This window comes from Chrysochloris asiatica, unplaced genomic scaffold, assembly GCF_000296735.1.
Source record: "Chrysochloris asiatica unplaced genomic scaffold, ChrAsi1.0 scaffold00128, whole genome shotgun sequence".
Classification (NCBI taxonomy): domain Eukaryota; kingdom Metazoa; phylum Chordata; class Mammalia; order Afrosoricida; family Chrysochloridae; genus Chrysochloris; species Chrysochloris asiatica.
The window spans coordinates 7,158,462-7,177,565 of NW_006408646.1; the positions used below are offsets into that span (position 1 = coordinate 7,158,462).

Genomic DNA, 19,104 nt, shown 5'->3' on the forward strand with positions numbered 1-19,104 from the left:
GCACAAGAACACCCAAACTTGCATACAGTACCCTTTTGACATAACCTCGATGGCTCGATAATCAGAACTCGACTTGAGGAGGATTGAAAAAAAAAAAAAAAGTTGTTTGTTTTTTTTAAATAAAGTAAACAAGGGTAAATTGCTTCAATTTGATGAACCTGACCTATACTCAGAGCGGTAGTTACTCTAACAAGGGTAAATTGCTTCAATTTGATGAACCTGACCTATACTCAAAGCGGTAGTTACTCTAAATACCAATAGAGAGGGAAAAAGTCTTCACATCAAGTATCAAAACTATGCCCTGTGTACACAGGGTAGATAGGGACGGGCAACTTAGTCATTAGCTACCTAAAATGAGGGCACAATAAAGGCACAAAGTGACTGGCTTACAAAGTTTCAAGAGGGAGTTTAGTTTAAGAGTATGGGGCAGGGAGGGGAAGAAAGATTCCCCACTGAATAGCTGTCATCTTGTCTAGATGGGTCTGGTGAAAAGAGATGGGGATAAGATTCATAAGGTTCAATAGTGAATAACTGTAATCATGACTAATTGCGACTGTCACAATTGTAAAGGTAGAAGTTTTGTAACAAAAACAGGGGAGTGGTTAATCTTACAGTCCAGAAACAGAGGACCCTAGGACCATCAAGAGAGAAGCGCACAAGCAGAATGCGGGAATTTATCCAGAGAAGCAGCAGTGCCAGAGATAGAGGCAGAGATGGAGGCAGAGATGGGGGCATGGAGAGGGGGAGTGGCTGAGGATTCTAGATTCATGGACTAAAAAGAGAGGGACTAAGAGCTGGTGGTGGCCAGGAGACAGACTTGCAGAATGTGCCCTTTGGAGATGTAAATTATTATATATGCCTGAGTGGTTTTTTTGTTTGTTTTTTAAAAAACTAAAGTGGATAGAGAGAAATACTGTTAACTGATGGTACATGGAGGGGATTATAATTATTGTAATGAAATACAGTGTATGATTTGTTGAATGTAAAACTGATGATATGCCCTGTAAACTTTCACTCAATCCACAATAAAAACCTTAAATAAAGTTAAAAAAAGACAAATATTGTGTGAGACCAATGTTGTGAAAAGATTTTCTTGATAAAAAAACAATCTATGATGGCTATGGGGTTTGGAGAGGGGAAAAATTATTCATGGGCTAGAGGGTAGACACATGTTAGTATAGGTGACAGGACAAGCAATATACAAGAGAGAAGTTAGCAGAGGAAAAATGAAGGTAGCAAGAGACACAGGAGGAATGCAATAATTAAAGTAAATAGAGATAAATACTGTTAAATCTTGGTACAAAGTGGGGCTTGCAATCATTGTAATGAAGCAAAGTATATGATTTGTTGAATATAAAACTGATAATCTGCTCTGTAAACGTACACTTAATTCACAGTACAAAGGTTTCTTTTTTTTAAGGAAAAAAATACCATGACTTGGGTTAGATGCACTTTAGTCCTCAAACTGTATCTTTGCTCTTGAATGATTTATAGAGGTCTTATGCATCAGATTTGCTTAATGTAACATATCATTTGATTTCTTGACTGTTGTTTCCATGAGTGTTGATAGTGAATCCAATTAAACTGAAGTTTTTGACAACTTCAATCTTATCTCCATTTTTCATGATGTTATTTATTTGTCCAGTAGTGAGGATTTTTGTTTTCTTTACATTAAGATGTAATCCATACTTAAGGCTGTGGTTTTTGCTCATCATCAGTATTTTAAGTCCTCTTTCCGACCACAAGCAAGGTTGTAGCATCTGCATATCACAGGTTGTTAATAAGCCTTCCTCCAGTCCTGATGCCTCCCAAATATAGAAGTACCCAAAGTAATACAAAGCTGTTTTTGCGTATTGTTGAGTTGATTCCAACTCATAGCTACCCTGTATAGGTTTTCAGAGAGCAGCTGGTGGATTTAAACCACCAGCCTTGTGGTTAGCAATACATTGCTTATTCTACAATACCACACCAGACTGAAAAAGGGAATCAAAGATACGAATTTATAAATAAAGTAAAGTAAAAGAGGGAATAAATAGTGTAGCTACAGAACTTCCAAATGGAGAGGATGTCAAGTGAATTCAAGCTAGAACAGACTGTTCAAAACTTGAGAAGAAATTAATAAGTTACATACTTACCTAAAAGAAATTTAATAAATCACCTCACCTAATTTTAAAAGAGGTAAGTCATAAAGGTTTAGTAAACACTAAAATAATAGCAAAAGGTCATTAAAAAGACAGGAAAGAAAGAAAAGACTAAAGTAGATGTCAGAAGAGACTCTGACACTTGCTTTTGAATGCGGAGTAGTAGGTAAAGCAAATAGAAGAAATGGTGAAGTAAAGGAGCTAAACAAAAAAATTTCAAAGGAAAACTCCAGAAGACAAAGTATTACAAAACAATGTACAAAGACTTGGAATTAGATAGCCAAAAGAGAAGAATACACTCAGCTTTTCTCCAGCTGAGAGAACTGAAATAAAAAATTCAAGCCTCCACTTACATAAATTTTGGGATCTAGGGTTAGGTGCATAAATACTTGCAATTGTTAAAGCTTCTTGATAAATTAACTCTTTAATCATTATATGATGTCCTCCTTCTGTCTCTTACAATAGATTTGGACTTAAAGGGGTTTTTTGTATGATATTAAAATTGCTATCCCTGCTCTAATTAGGATGCATGGAAATTTTTCCATTATTTCACTTTCAATGTATACACATCTCTGTGCCTGAGGCATGTCTCTAGAGACCAGCATATAAATGGGTCATTTGCTCATTTATTTATTCAAGTCAGTCACTCTGTCTCTTGAATGGAGCATTTGAACATGTGCAATAATCATGATCAGAGGAGAACTTACTTCTGCCATTCACTTAATCTTTTTTTATATATGTCTTATGGAATTGGCAAAGAACAAGGCACCAGAAAATGATGGAATAAACATTGAACTCTTTCAAGAAAGTGATGCAGCATTGGAGGTACTCACTCATCAATGCCAAGAAATTTGGAAGGCAACTATGTAGCTGACTGATTGGAAGAGATCCATATTTGTGCCCATTCCAAAGAGCGGTGACCCAAAGAAATGCAGAAATCATTGGAAAATATTGTTGATATCCCATGCGAGCAGAGTTTTACTAAAGGTAATACAGAAACGGCTGCACGCATACATTGACAGAGAACTTCCAGAGGTTCAAGCCAGATTCAGATGAGGCTGTGGAATGAGGGATATCATTGCTGATGTCTGATGGATCTTGGCTGAAAGCAGAGAGTATCAGAAAGATGTTTACCTGTTCATTATTGACTATGCAAAGGCTTTCGATTGTGTGGATCATGACAAGCTATGGACAACATTGTGAAGTGAGTATTCTTGAACATTCAATTGTGCTCATGAGGAATCTGTACCTGGACCAAGAGGCAGTTGTTCGAACAGAACATAGGAACACTGAATGGTTTAAAATTTAAAAAGATTTGTGACAGGTTGTATTCTTCCACCATACTTATTTAACCTGTATGCTGAGCAAATAATCTGAGAAGCTGGGTTATATGAAGAAAAGCATGGCATCAGGATTGGAGGAAGATTAGTTTACAACCTGCAATATGCAGATGATATACAACCTTGCTTGCTGAAAGTGAAGATGACTTAAAACATTTACTGATGAGTATCAAAGAGCACAGCCTTCAGTATGGATTGCATCTTAATGTAAAGAAAACAAAAATCCTGACCACTGGACCAATAAACAACATTCTTATCAATGGAGAAAAGATTGAAGTTGTTAAGGACTTCATTCTTTTTGGATCAACTATCAACACTCACGGAAGCAGCATTAGGCAACTCTGCTCCACAAGACCTTTTTAAAGTTTTGAAGAGCAAAGATGTCAGCTTGAGGACTAAGTGGGCCTGACCCAAGCCATGGTATTTTCAATAACTTTATATGCATGCAAAAGCTGGACAGTGAATAAGGAAGGCCTAGAAAATTTGATTATTTTGAATTATGGGGTTGGAGGACAATATTGAAAGTGCCATGAGCTGCCAAAAAAAACACAACAGATCTGTGTTGGAAGAAGTGCAGCCAGAGTGCTCCTTGGAGGCCAGGATGGCCAAACTTCATCTCTCATATATCCGACATATTGTCAGCCAGGACCAGTCACTGGAGAAGGATATCATGTTTGGTAAGGTGGAGGATCAGAGAAAAAGAGGAAGACCCTCAATGAGATGGATTGGCCAAGTGGCAGCATTGATGGACTCAAGCGTGGCAACAGTAGTGAGGTTGGCCCAGGATTGGGCAGTGTTTTGTTCTACTGTGCATAAGGTCACTATGGGTTGGTACTGATTCGTTAGCACCTAACAACAACAACAACAAAGGTGGAGGATCAGAGAAAAATGGGAAGATCCCCAGCTAGATGGATTGGCAAAGTGGTAGCATCAATGGGCTCAAGCGTGGCAACAATTGTGAGGTTGGCCCAGGACCAGGCAGTGTTTCATTCTATTGTGCCACAGGGTCACTATGTTGTTGTTGTTGTTAAGTGCCATCAAGTCAGTTCCGACTCATACTAACATTGTATAGGATTTCCAAAGAGCTACTGGTAAGCTTGAATCACTCACCTTGTGGTTCAAACTAACCTTGAAGTCCAGCTCATTAGCCCTCAGTACCACACCAGGACTCTATTGTTGTTGTTGTTGTTGTTAAGTGCCGTCGAGTCGGTTCCGACCCATAGCGACCCTGTACAGGGTTTCCGAGGGTGTAAATCCTTACAGGAGTAGAAAGCCTCATCTTTCTCCTGCGGAACGGCTGGTAGTTTCGAACCGCTGACCTTAAGGTTCGCAGTCCGATTCGTAACCACTACGCTACCAGAGAGCCTGAAAAATTAAAGTCAAATCAACTTGATGTCACTTAGCAACAACAAATATTATTGTATAATTGTCTATTTTTCTCTTCAATTCTGTTAGTGTTTGATTTATTTATTTTGAGACTTTTTTACTGGGTTCATAGATATTTATAATGAATATATCCTCTTATTCAATTGACAATTATGCTGGGTTTTGCCTTTAAATCCATTTTATCAGAAATTAATATTGCCACGCCTGTTCTTTTTTTGTTGCTATTTACATAATATATTTTCTTACATTTCTAGATTTTCAGTCTATTTCTGTCTTTGTGTATAAGATAGAATATTGATGGACCCTGTTTTCTTATTCAATCTGTTACTATCTCTCTCTTCATGGCTGCACTTAATCCATTTATATTCAGTGTAATTATCAACAGATATGAATTTATTGCTGTCTTCTTTTTTTAATGTTTTATTGTGAATTATGTGGTAGTTTACACGGGAGAACGTTAGTTTTACGTTCATTCTGTCGTATATCGTCTCATTACCATGGTTATTGCTGTCATTTTTTTTAAATGTTTTGTTGTGAATTATGTGATAGTTTACACGGGAGAACGTTAGTTTTACGTTCATTCTGTCGTATGTCGTCTCATTACCATGGTTATTGCTGTCATTTTGCAGTGGGCTATGTGTGTGGTGCTGCTGGTTTCTTTATTCCACATAATTTACTGTGCTGAGTGAATTTCATTTGTGGGGTTTCTTAGCATTTTCTCCATTGTTGTGTTGCTACGTGCTATCAATTCACCTCTAACTCATAGCAACTCGAAGCACAACAGAACAAAGCACAGCCTGGTTCTGAACCAACCTCATAACTGTATGTTTGAGCCCACTGTTGCAGCCATATGTCAGTCTATCTTGTTGAGGGTCTTCCTCTTTTTCACTTTAGCAATCATGATGCCCTTCTCCAGGAACAGGTCTCTCCTGATAACATGTCTAGAGTATGAAAGATGAAGTCTTTCCATCCTTGCTTCAAAGAAGCACTATGGCTGCACTTCTTCCAACACAGATTTGTTTTTCTGACAGTCCATGACACTTTTGATATTCCTTGTGAATACCGTAATTCAAATGTATCAGTTCTTCTGTCTTCCTTATTCACCGTCCAACTTTTGCATACATATGAGGCAACTAAAATACAGGACATGAGTCAGGCACACCTCAGACCTCTTTTAACACTTTAAAGAGGTCTTTTGCAGGTGATGTATGTCTTTGGTTTCTTGATTGCTGCTTTCATGACCCACCTAAGGTGTGTGTATGGAAAATGGAAGGGGGAGGAAGAGGTGTTAGCTTCAAAAAGCTTCAGATGAAGCAGCCCATGGGATAATAGCGGCAGAGGAGAATTTGTGTGTGTGTGTGTGTGTGTGTGAGAGAGAGAGAGAGAGAGAGAGAGAGAGACGGGCCCCCTGCCACCCCCATAGCACATGGAAGACAGGAGTACCAATACATGCACACAGTGCTAGATGCCAAATGCTGTCTTGCTCAGCGATAACCTCCCTCAACTCAAAATACCTCTGGGGAAGAGCTGCCTCCTCAAAGTAGAGTTACCCTTAATGACTTGAATAGACCAACGTTTTCTAGACCTTCATTTGCTGGTAGGATACAACTCAAAATGAGATGAAGCAGTAGCAAATACCAGAACATGGAATATATGAAGTATGAATCTAGGAAAATTAGAAGTCATCAAAAACGAAATGGAACACATAAAGATCAATATCCTAGACATTAGTGAGGCATCTTGATGTGGCATGGTGGGATAAACACTGGACTGCTGGCTGCAAGGTCAAAGGTTCAAACCCACCAGCCACTTCTCAGAAACCCTATACAGGATGAGTCAGAGCTGACCTGATGGCCCTTAATAGCAAGTGAGCTGAAATGAACTGGTATTGGCCATTTTGAAACAGACAGTCATATAATTTAGTATGGCAGTATTACTGTGAGGGCTAATCACACCTCCCTGAAAGACAGTACTCTTACCTTCTACTGACTTAGAACAGTCAGTGAATCAGGGTTTCCTTATGAGTAGAAGTCTATCATAGGAAAGAATCTTGCAAGCTGAGATAGGGAGGACTTAATGCAACACTTAATCCCCAACTCCCCAAACAAAGGCTTTGCTGGGGTTTTAAAGGTTTTAGTTAGGGGAAAGACATCATGTTTATTCATAGGGATAGGCAGGGATTTTCAGGAAGTGGCCTGCTTAGAAAAGGCCATGTTAATTTCTTCAAGATGGATTCTACTGCAAAAGTCTCTGATAGGGACAGACAAAACTTATTCTTGGATGTTATATATGCATAGTTCTTCAAAATTACAATTCACGACCCTCCTAAGGACTGGTGTTCTCCTCTGCCCCCAGCAGAAGGTCATCCTTCAAAGTGGGTAAAACCAGTTGGCTTGTAAAACAGCTTATGAGGAAGTAAAATACAGATCGCCTTTTAGAATTAGGACCACTTCAAGAGGAAACCAAAAACTGAGTCCCTGATAGCGTAGTGGTTACAAATTGGGCTGTGAACCACAAGGTCAGCAGTTCGAAACTACCAGCTGTTCTGCGGGAGAAAGATGAGGGTTTCTGCTCCCGTAAAGATATACAGCCTCGGAACCCTGTACAGGGTCGCTATGAGTTGGAATCGACTCCACAGCACATAACAACAACATGACATGTTATATGGAAGACCCTTCCTAATCTTGGATTTGTTAGTTGGTCCTGAATTAAACCACTTCCTTAAGTATATAATAAATTTAGGACAGGTCCAAAAGACTTTGAGAAAATATAATAAGAAAATATTGCCTGCCTTAGAAAAAGGGGCAGACCCAGATGCTCCTGTTAATCCAGGAGATAAAGTCCTCCTCAAAACCTTAAAAGTGGGGTCCCTAGAAGATCATTTGTCAGAATAATGGAAAGGTCTTTTCCAAGTTATTAGAGGATTCTTTAACTTAAAGGGTGGTGGCAGCTACTGTCCATAAACTTTCTGGCCAACCCTGGATCACTGAATCCAGTTGTTTGGAGAAAGAAACCACAGGCTTGGTGGCTGGTCCTATGTCTTGTGTAAGTAAGTACTCCCAACACCATCCTCTGTCTCCAATGGACACACAGCTTGAATGAGTTTCTTATATCACACAATCCTAGAGCTGGGGACTGCCCAAGATTGGTCTTTAGCTATTCAAATGCCTATTAACATTAAGGAGGTCACACCAAGGGAGTCCTCTCTTCTCCCTTCAGGGACTTAAACAATTTTGGATCCACATTTTATAAAATCCTGTTATTCCCCAAAACCCTCTAAGCTGTTTTCTTGTTTTAGAAATGAGATATTCTATAATCACCTATTTCCTGTTTGAGGCTAGCATTCACTTCCCTGGCGCTAAAGTGCAGGCTAGATAAAGGAGCCCTGGTAGCATAATGGTTACGAATTGGACTGCTAACTTTAAGGTAAGCAATTTGAAACTACCAGCTGTTCCATGGGAGAAAGATGAAGCTTTCTGTTCCAGTAAAGATTTACAGCCTTGGAAACTCTGTACTGAGTCACTATGAGTTGGCACCGACTCCACAGCACGTAACAACCAACCACCAGGTATAGTACCTGTATCTGGGAAATCTGGGATTTCTTTGGAGACACTTGGTGTCCCCACTTACGCAGAAAATCTAATAGGAAGACCGCAATTTTTGTCTGAGTCTTCTTTGGTCCTACTGACTAACAGTAAGTCATTTACATATTGTACATGTTATATCTCCCAGTGTTTTATCTCCCAGTGTTACAATATGTAAATGACTAATAGTAAGTCACTTACATATTGTAACACTGGGAGATACAACTCTCTCAACTCTTAAGCTAGAGTATTTCCAAATAATTGGGGTGAATCACAGAACCTCTGAAGTAATCAAGTCCAAGAATACTGTACATTTTCTTGTGTGTTAGGATTTCTCCACTCAAATGCAAATAAAACCTGACAGTCAAGACGAAATGCAAAAGAATGCATCTTTTACATCTAAAACTGTAAAGTACTGGGTTCCCCCAGGAACTTGAGTCAGGAGATTCTAAGTGTTGGGACCGTGAGGTGAATGGGGAATCACTGCTTCTTCATTCATAGCTCTTAAATCTTGCACAAATCTATTAAGTTCCATCTGGTTTTTTCACTAGAAGTATTGGGGTGTTATAGGACAATTAACAAGGTTTAATTATCCTGTGATTAAAGTAGTGTTCTGACAAAGGTTTGATTGCTATCTGAACCTCAGTCTTTAAGGGACATTGCCTTCTCCAGGGATTGAGCACATCTGCCTTCAGTTTGATGATTCTTTGACTAGCTTTCCATGGCATGGCAATGTCCCAGACTTCGGGGACTACCTGACTTGGAATGTTTTCATATTGGAATGCCTTCCAATATGAAGTCCTTCAAACTCTAACTCTGGTACATTAGAAAATGCTAATAGAATGAGAAACTCTAAATTATTATCTCTAATAACCAGTTGTTCTGCCTCTAATTGTATCTTTGCTCCTATTTTACGTAACAAATCTCTTTCTAACAATGCAACTGGACTTTCAGGGATGTAGAGGAAGGAATATGTTAACAGCTTCAGTCTCATGAGACATAGGAGGGGGTGAGTAAATTTCCTTACCTCAGGTTTGCTGTGCAATCCAGTAATTATACAGTCCAGCTTGGAGACTGGGCCTATCAGGTGGTTCAGAAAAAGTACCTCCCATGTCCAAAACAAACGAAATCTCTTACTTTCCACATCGAGTGTAATCCTTGGCTCTCCCATAAAGAAGGTGAAGGTTTGTTGACTGGGAGCTAGACCAATTCAGTGGCCAGCTTCCTCAAGGACCTTCTTCTCAACACGGTGAAGCTGTGGGGTTGGGTTGTCGAGGGAGAACAACCTGAGATTTCTCTACTCCCTGGGATAAAAAAAGACCCTTCAGTAGAGATGTGGATAACTATTGAACCTACTTTATTCCTAATTCAATATAAAGTACTAAGCAATAAAGGCAAAGAAGAGAAAAAAGTGTGCTCAGATGGAAGCTGAATACAAGAGAGGGTGGATCACCTCATTAAATGAAGGGACATGGGAAGAACATGATCCCAATAACTGCTTTGTCTGTTCATTACGCTCAGGCAAGTCCCTCCTAGGGTAGTCTCAGGTCCAGGGCCTAGATTTATTAGTTTCTTCGTGATCGCCAGAGTCTGTTATCGGAAGTGCACCTCCACCATAAAAGAAAGAAGACATAGGGTTTTCACATGAACAAAGGTTTATTATAGGAATGACTTGCAAGCTGATATATTGTTGTTGCTAAGTGCTGTTGAGTCACTTCTGTCTTATAGGAATCCTGTATTGGGTTTCCAAGGAGTGACTGGTGGATTGAATTGCCAACCGTATGGTTCAAACCAACCTTGCAGTCTAGTGCATTGTCCTACAGCACCACACCAGGATCCCTACAAGCAGGGGAGGGCTTAATGCAATGCCTAACCTCCAACTCCCCAAACAAAGGCTTTACTTTAAAAAGCTTTTAAGTGGAAAAGGGGCTTCATATTTATTCATAGAGACAGAAATTTCCAGGAAGTGACCAGTTTAGGAGGGATCATGCTAATTGGATGATTGTGTGACATTTCTTCAAGATGGATTCCACTGCAAAGGCCTCTGGTAGGAACAGAAAAAAACATACTCTGATAACTGAAATCCAGAAGAGTTATGGGATGGCATCAAGAATATCAATGACTTACACCTATGGATGCAGTAGCTCAAAAGAGGGAACAAATCTTTACAGCAAAAATCATTCCCACCCACTCCATACACAGAATAGACAGGGATGGGCAACTTGGATATTGGCTACCCAAAAAGGTGGGGGGGGGCGGGCTACAAAGGCAAGAAATGACTAGCTTACAAGTTTTCAAGAGGGAATGTAGATCCAGAGGGCATGGAGGAAGGTAGAATCGCCACTGAGTAGTATCCAAACTGTCTAGGTGGGGCTGATGAAAGGAAATGTGAATAGGTCTCTTGTGATACAATAGTGAATAATTGTTATCAGGACTGATTGTGAGGGTTGGAAATGTAAAGGTAGACATTTTGTAGCAAGGAGGGGAGTGATTAACTTTTCAGTCTAGGAGTGGAGGGCCCTAGGACTATCAAAGGAGAAGAATGGAGAACAGGAACCTACCCAGAGAAGTAGTGATGCCAGAGATGGAGGCAGAGACGATGATGTGGAGAGACAGAGCAGTTGGGGACTTTAGACCCAGAGAGGGAGAGGGGCTGTGTGCCGGTGACCGGGGAGCAGGCTTATAGTGTATACCCTTTGGTTAGTTGATGATGCTTGGAGGGGATTGTAACCATGGCAATGAAACAATATACAATAGGATGAATGTAAAGCTAATGTTCTTCCATGTAAAGTATCACATAATTCACAATAAAACATTAAAATATATATATATATATATCTCATCAATAAAGAAAGTAAAAGGTCATTCAAAAGATAGGAAAGAAACAACCAAAATGAAGAAGCTCAATTCTGTCACATGGAGTTAACTACTCATCAAAAATTGACTCAGTGGCACCTAACAAGAACAACAAAGCTTGGATTCCGCATATGACCAATTACATCAGAACCTCTGCACCATCAGCTTATGGAATGCATTATGTTTTCCAAACTATGTGTCATACTTTCTAATCTCAATGCTTATGGAGATTGAAGAGGTCTTGAAATAGTTACTGATGAAGTTCAAAGACTACAGCCTTCAGTATGGATTGTGCTTTAATGTAAAGAAAACAAAACTCACAACCAGAGCAATAAATAACATCATGATAAATGGAGAGAAGACTGAAGTTGTCAAAGATTTCATTTTACTTGGATCCACAATCAATGTTCATGGAAGCAGCAGTCAAGAAATCAAACAATGTATTACATTAGGCAAATCTGCTGCAAAAGACCTCTTTAGGTGTTCAAGAGCAAAGAGGTTAGTTTGAGGACTAAGATGGGTCTGACACAAGCCATGGTATTTTCAATAGCCTCATATGCATGTGAATGTTGGACAATGAATAAAGAAGAATTGATGCATCTGAATTATGGTGTTGAAGAAGAATATTGTAAGTATTGCCAGAAGAACAAAAATATCTGTTCTGGGAAAGTATGACTAGATTGTTTCTTATAGGAAAGGATGGTAAGATTTCGTCTCTGTACTTTGAACATGCTGTTAGGAGGGATCAGTCCCTGAAGAAGGACATCATGGGAATATGAGGGCTTGGTGAATAAGAGGAAGACCCTCAATGAGATGATTGGACACAATGGCAGCAGCATGGGTTCACACATAACAACAATTGTGAAGATGACGTAGGACCAGGCAGTATTTTGTTCTATTATGTATAGGGTCACTATGAGTCAGAACCTGACTACTTTTATTGTTGTTAAGTGCTGTTCAGTTGGTTCCGACCCATAGCGATCCTGTAGAGGGTTCCCTACTAGTGACTAGTGAGCTTGAAATGCCAACCTTGTGGTTCAAATTGACTTTTCATTCCAGTGCATTAACCCACAGAACCACACCAGGACTCCAGAACCTGACTTCTTGTTGTTAAGTGCCATCAAGTCAATTCCAAACCATAGTGACCCTATATAAGGTTTCTGAGGAGCAGCTGATGAATTTGAACTGCCAACTTTATGGTTCAAATGGACCTTGCAGTCCAGTGTATTAACCCACAGTGCCACACCAGGACTCCCAGGACCTGAAAGTCAACAATTGTTGTTGTTGTAATGTGCCATGGAGTCGGTTCTGACACATAGACCCTGTACAGGGTTTCCGAGGCTATAAATCTTTACGAGAGCAGAAAGCCTCATCTTTCTCCCACAGAACAGCTGGTAGTTTTGAACTGCTTATCTTAAGGTTCGCAGGCTGATTGGTAACCACTATGCTACCAGAGCTCCTTCAGGACCTGACTAAAGGGCCCCTGATAACAATGACAATACTTGTGGATGAAATCCCACTTGAGAATAGGATCTTCTTCATTATGTTAAAAAGGCCTTATCAATGTAGGGTGGGTGTTAAGTCAATCACCTTTGAGGTGTAAACAAGCTGATTAGGCTGAGAAAAGCAAGAAATTGGGGAAAACAGATGGCACACCACATGCAGATCTTCAAAGAACCAGGAAACAAGCAGAAGAAACAAGGACCTTACTCCAGAGCTGACAGGGAGAGAGAATATTCCTCTAGAGCCTGTGCTCAGATTTCAGATTTCTAGCCTCCTAAACTGTGAGTGAAGAATTCTGATGTGGTGCTGTAGGATAAGCAAGAGATCACAAGGTCAGTTTGAACCATGAGGTAGGCAGTTCAGACTCATTAGCTGCTCCTCAAAAACCCTATACAGGGTTGCTATGAGTCTGGAACTGACTTGACAGCACTTAACAACAACAACAAACTGTAAGAGAAACCCTGGTAACGTAGTGGGTTATGAGTTGGGCTGCTCCAGTAAAGATTTACAGTCTCAGAAACCCTATATGGAGTCGCTATGAGTCAGAACCAACTTGATGGCACACTATCACCACCAATGAACTGTGAGAAAATAAATTTCTATGCTATAACCATCTCCGTGTGGTATTGCTGTTAGAGCAGCTCTAGGTAATGAAGACATGTCTAAAAGGAAATCACACACTCTCTCTCAATTCCAGGGCTCCAACCCCACACACTTTGTCTATCACAGAGAAGCCGAGCTGGGCTGCCTCTGTCAGAGAAGAAGTTGTCTTGATAGGGACCAAGAGAGATGAGGGGGGAAGGAAGGCAGACAAGAAAGCTAGCACTGCCACTTGGTTACAAAAAATTTATTTTTTCCTTGATAGACTGAAGAATGACTGTCCTAATCTCTCCTCTGCTGAGGGTCCCCCTTCCCTCCTTAAAATTATCCAGGTACATGACCCAGGATACATGAGTGGGTCAACGCCAGCAGAAGAAAATGAGAATAGAACAGCTTTTCCACACAAAGGCTGAATAATTCAGGATGCTATGTGCAGGAAATGCTGACCTGACAGACTGGGTCTAGAAAGGGTGCTGTGGATGGAGACTGAAGGACAAACTCAGGAACGGAATAGAGGGGACATGGGCAAGAGGAAGGTCGGGTCTGGAAGGAAGGCCACCCAGGTGTATTCAGCACAGGTGTTTCCACTAGGTGATGAGATGATGGGAGATGTAGCTGGGGCACTGGCCATTGGAGTCACCAATTCTACCTTTCAAATGAGGTTGGCTTTCTTGTCATTCTGCTTGGAGCTGGTCCTGAGCTGCTCATGAACAGAGTAGATAGAGGGGAAGGGCAGCAGGCTAAGATACTGGACAAAGGCAAGTCTGACCCACAAGCTCAAAATTGAGTCTCCACATGCTAGTCTTGCCATGAGAACTGGCTAGCCTCAGGGGATTGCCTGCTGCCTGCCTGCCCGCTGGTGGACTTGGGTAAAGTGCTCAGAGAAGGACAGGGGAAGGGGCCAAGTGAGTACATAGCATCAGAATCCAGTTGAACTGCTAGGACCACTGCCCACCTCAGGTGTGAGAAGAAGCCAAAACCTTCCTCTCGGCAACTGCCACAGCTCCCAGACTGAAGGAGTATTTCCAAGACTTGCCTGACCCACTGCTCAACGAAGGGATCAAGTTCCCTGCCTTGGAATCCAGAACTGAGTGGGGATCCTGGGGGAAGAGGGAAACACAGCTTCCTAGTCTGAATCTTGGAGGTGGGCTCATGCCCCCCCTCTCCAAGCCAAAGCAGCATTTCCCCCACACTGCTCCAGTTTCCTGAGGCCTCTGCCAAATCCTCACATAATCTGTGGTGTTTGGGACACCCAAGGAGTTTTCCACTGTGTGGGAGCATCTTCGGAAGGAGGGTGCTGGGTTAGGACAGTTCCAGGACCTCTCTCTTCAACTGTGGTGAGGGCCACTAGAGATGACTTGTTTGCTCACTGCCCAAGGCCATGCCTGAGGATCAGGTGAGGCAGAAGTCAAGCTCACACTCCACTCACCAGCCTGACACCTCAATGGGAGGGGTGCCACCTTCTAATTGGTGAAGTGTTGAGGCTCTGCCTATGGGAGTGTGGTCACATCCCAGCCCATCCTGGAGTGGAATAAACTGGCACAAAGCCCCTCAGGTCCCCCCATCTTGGGTTTAGTGATGACCCCCTAACACACTGTGAGAATCCCCCACCTCTACATCCCATTCCCAATATCCCTTGATCCCCAACATACTTCAACATCCCGTGGCTAGAGGCCTTGTCCAGCTCTGTGATGATTTGCTTCTTCTTCTGGAAGTTGCTCTTGCTCAAGGTATCAGGGCCATAGGACACGTGCACATGGTCCACATGATAATTGTTGCACAGGTGGCAGAGCACACTGGGGAGGAGCCCCTGCAAGGTACCCACCATGGAGCTCAGCCTTCTGTGGAGGTTTTCGGCTTTGGGATTGAGGGTCTTCTGCTCCTGGGTGATGTTGTCTAGGGAAGTGTGAAGGTATGTGATGATGTGGTAAAGCTCCACCAGTTTGTCCTCCTTCTTGCCGTCAGCGTGGAAGAATGGAAAATCTGTCACATCGGGGCCACACAGCTTGTTCACATTGTTGGAGAACGGCTTGCCCTAGGTGAAATACTTAGTAAGGAGCAGAGGGCAAAGGGGAGTAACAAGGCAGGTTTTCCAACCCTGCCATCAACCCTCAGGTTAGCTCTTGGGCCTGTGTTTGAAGAAAAAAGATTCCTAAGTTCAAGCTTATTTATAGGACACTGACCAAGCAAAGATAATTGTCCTGGAGAAGGGAAACTTCTTCATGTGCATCAGAGGCTGATGGAATCTGCTGACTCACAGTTATAGAGTTCATTCTATATAATAGAGGACAAAGGAAAGCATCCCAAAATCATGATTAGTGGCAGGTCAGTCAATTTCTCACTGTTGTAGGCAGACTACAATGGTGAGAAAGGACCATGGTTGGGATATATAAATAATTGCAAGGCAAAAAAGATCATAGGATTAGTTCCAGGGTTTTGATTACCTGGCTCTATGGTTGTTAGGTTATGACCCAACTGACCCTGAGTCATAGTCACCCAGACCTCAACATTTAACTTAAATTAGATAGCATATAGCTAATTACCTACTTTTATAAATGCCCAGGCAAGTTCCCTGGTTCTATGTGAATATCTTTCTACATAGTAGTTCATCAACAAAACTCTTCTTGAGGGCAAACTCCTCGTCCCTGAACTTGCCTAAGTATAGCCACATTGTTGAACTCAAATGGAATCTGAATTTATGTCAAGACTCAAAATGAAGTTGGGGTTTCCACTGTAGACTGTAGCCTTCCACAAACCAAGTGCTTTTGAACTTAAGATCTACTGCAGTTGGGAGATGTGACTTTCTGCTCCTGTAAAGATTTACAGCCTCTGAAACCCTATACAGAGTAACCATGAGTTGGAATCAACTCGATGGCCGTGAGGTAATGCATACGGAAACAATTAGTCCTATGGACTAATGAGCCACACGAACACCAGTCTCCTCTTCTCTCAAGGTTGTGCTCTGAAAGTGATCATATTAGAAGGTCCTAGAGAGCGGGGGAGAAAATGAGGAGCAAAATTCAAAATCATAAAAAAAAAAAGATCAGGCTTACTGATGGGCAAGAGACTGGTGGATCTTTTGAGAGTCTGGAAATGAGCTCTTCAGGTCTGGAAATGAACTCACCCCAGGGCTCAATTTTCAGACAAATAATAATAGAACAAGAGGAACAATAACAGAGTGAGGAGTTATTCACACCTTAAACTGATCAACTTTTTGAGATTAAAAAGGGTAATATTTACCCAAGGACAAAGTTCAGATAGGTTAGGAAAGACAGGAATGGAAAACAGGAAATACAGGGAGGGAGGGAGATAAATGATACTACTTTTTGTAGGGATTATAATCAATGAGATGAATCAAAATGTGTATGGAAAACTGATTTGTTTGTAAACCTTCACTCAAGTCACAATAAAAAACTTTAATAAAGGGGCAGGCAAACGCCAGCATCTACTGGTGGATCTTCGTGAGCAGGGCCTCCAGCGGCGGGAGGTAAAGGGTAGGACGAGGGGTCCGTAGTGAGGATACTGCCGACCATGGGCACCCTGCTGAGTGGTGGCCAGAGCACCCTGCAGCCGGTGCAGCCCCAGCCCACGGTCCCGGGACACCCTGAGCGGACCGGCCTGAGCCCAACCCCGACCCGTGGGGGCCATTGGGTGCTGTGGGCTTTTTCATCACCTGCAACCCCTGGTACTGAGGCGGCCACCCACCGAAGTCACCGGCCACAGAGCCACTGGCCTCGTGCTTTCTGCCCCAGCCTGGCCCAACCCAACCCTTGTCAGCTCGCCTCCTGCCCCTGTGAAATGGGCTACAAATTGAAAGAGACCACGGGGACTGTAAGTAGTCATGCAGGGCCGCCTCCCCAGCTCCCATGGGCCACTGCCTCGCCTCTGGCCACCTTCACGCCCACCTCCAGCATTCTGGGTCCTGGGGCTGCTGTCCGCCTTGACTGAGGATCGAGTCCTCCTACCCTAGGGAGCCTGCCTTTAGCCAAAATGAGAACAAACAGAAGGATGATGGTGACAGGACGCAGTGAACCCACACAGGCGCCTCTGGAAAAAGAGAGATTTTGCTGGAGACAGCTCCCAGAGCAGCAGGAGTCCCTGGCTGTGCTATAAAATTTGATAACTTGGACCCCAAGACTAGACCTTGTTATTGTTGTTGTTGTTGTTGTTGTGTGCCGTGGAGTCGGTTCCGACTCATAGCAACCCTATACAGGGTTTCCAAGGCTATAAATCTGTACGGGAGCAGAAAGCCTCATCTTTCTCCCGCGGAACAGCTGGTAGTTTAGAACCTTGCGGTTCACAGCTCGATTCATAACCACTACGCTACCAGAGCTCCTTAAGACTAGACCTAAGGACCACTATTTGAGAAACACCTGCTGAAGGAAGAAAGTCAGTCAACAAAAACTCCCAATTGTGAGCCATCCTTGCAAATGAGATTTTGTGACTTTGTAGCTGGTAAGAGAGAATGAGTTCACCATGGAAACATGAAGTTGTCTTAGCCACCAGGGAAGTAGTTCTCAAACTAGATACTCTGGGAGCATGTCTTTTGGCCCTAGTTTGAGACATCTTAAACAGAACCATAGAAAATCACTAAAAAAACACCAACTAAGAGAGCCTTTGGTTTGGGCTCTGGGGAAATGACCCTTATAGTAATTGGGTGCCTTGGTTTGAGACTTCCAGGCCACACATGAGAATTTATGCTGCCATGTTGGGGCGACCTAGATCAAAAAGACTCACCTGGGGGCTGATATCCACTAGCCTCAGGAGGAAGGATGGACACTGTCATGCAGGGCCACTGGTGAAAGCCCAGAACATAGACTCTGCACTTCCTGTTGGCAAGGTCATACGCTCTCAGGACATGGAAGCTCCCTGTTGAGAACCCTCTCAGATCTCACCCTACACATCTTTGTGGGTTGGGTTGTTTTTTTTGTTTGTTTGTTTTTTTTTGGGGGGGGGCTACAAATCTGTGGACATAAATATGATATATAAAAAACAGAAGAAATTGCCACAGGGAAAAAAAAAGGTTTAATAAAAAGATCTGATGCAGGTCTCAGTTTCTGCATGTGAACACATTTGGTAGAGAATCAAGGCCTCTACAATGCATTTATTAGTAGTATTAGGAGTCCCTAGGTGGCCAAATTGTTAGCATGCTTGGCTACTAACAGACAGGTTGGGTGTTCAAGTTCACCCAGAGATGCCTCGAAAGAAAGGCCTGGTGATCCACTTGCAAAAAATCAGTCATTGTAAACCCTGTGGCGTACACTTCTACTCTAACACACATATGACAACTAGTTCTGTTTCATTTTTTGCTTATTGTGATCATATGGGGAAAGAAAGAAAATCTTGGTGTCTCACCTTCAGAACTGTGTCATAGGAGGCGGGGCTTGATGGCGGCTAGGGTGGAGGTGCAGTGAAGCTCACCGTCAGCAATAACACAGAAAACCAGGCAAAGCAGATCCAGAGCAGAGCTCGAAAACTTGGAATCACAGAGATATGAATATTTCAAAAGTTTGAAGGCTTATAGCTTGTGGAAATTGGAGCTAAAGTAAAAAATCTTGTACTTTTGAATCTGCCGGGCCAGGCTCAGAGACCCGGAGCTGACATCTTGGGTGAGACCAAACAACAAGACCAAGTGGGGGGAGCAGAAACACCAAGGAAAAACTCAGTGGGAACCTGGGGCAAAGGTGGACAATA

At 42.3% G+C, this 19,104-nt stretch overlaps 1 pseudogene; it reads right to left on the reverse strand.

Moving 5' to 3' along the window:
* The window catches only part of LOC102831766, a 39,844-nt pseudogene that overhangs the window by 13,345 nt on the left and 7,395 nt on the right, over window positions 1-19,104 (reverse strand).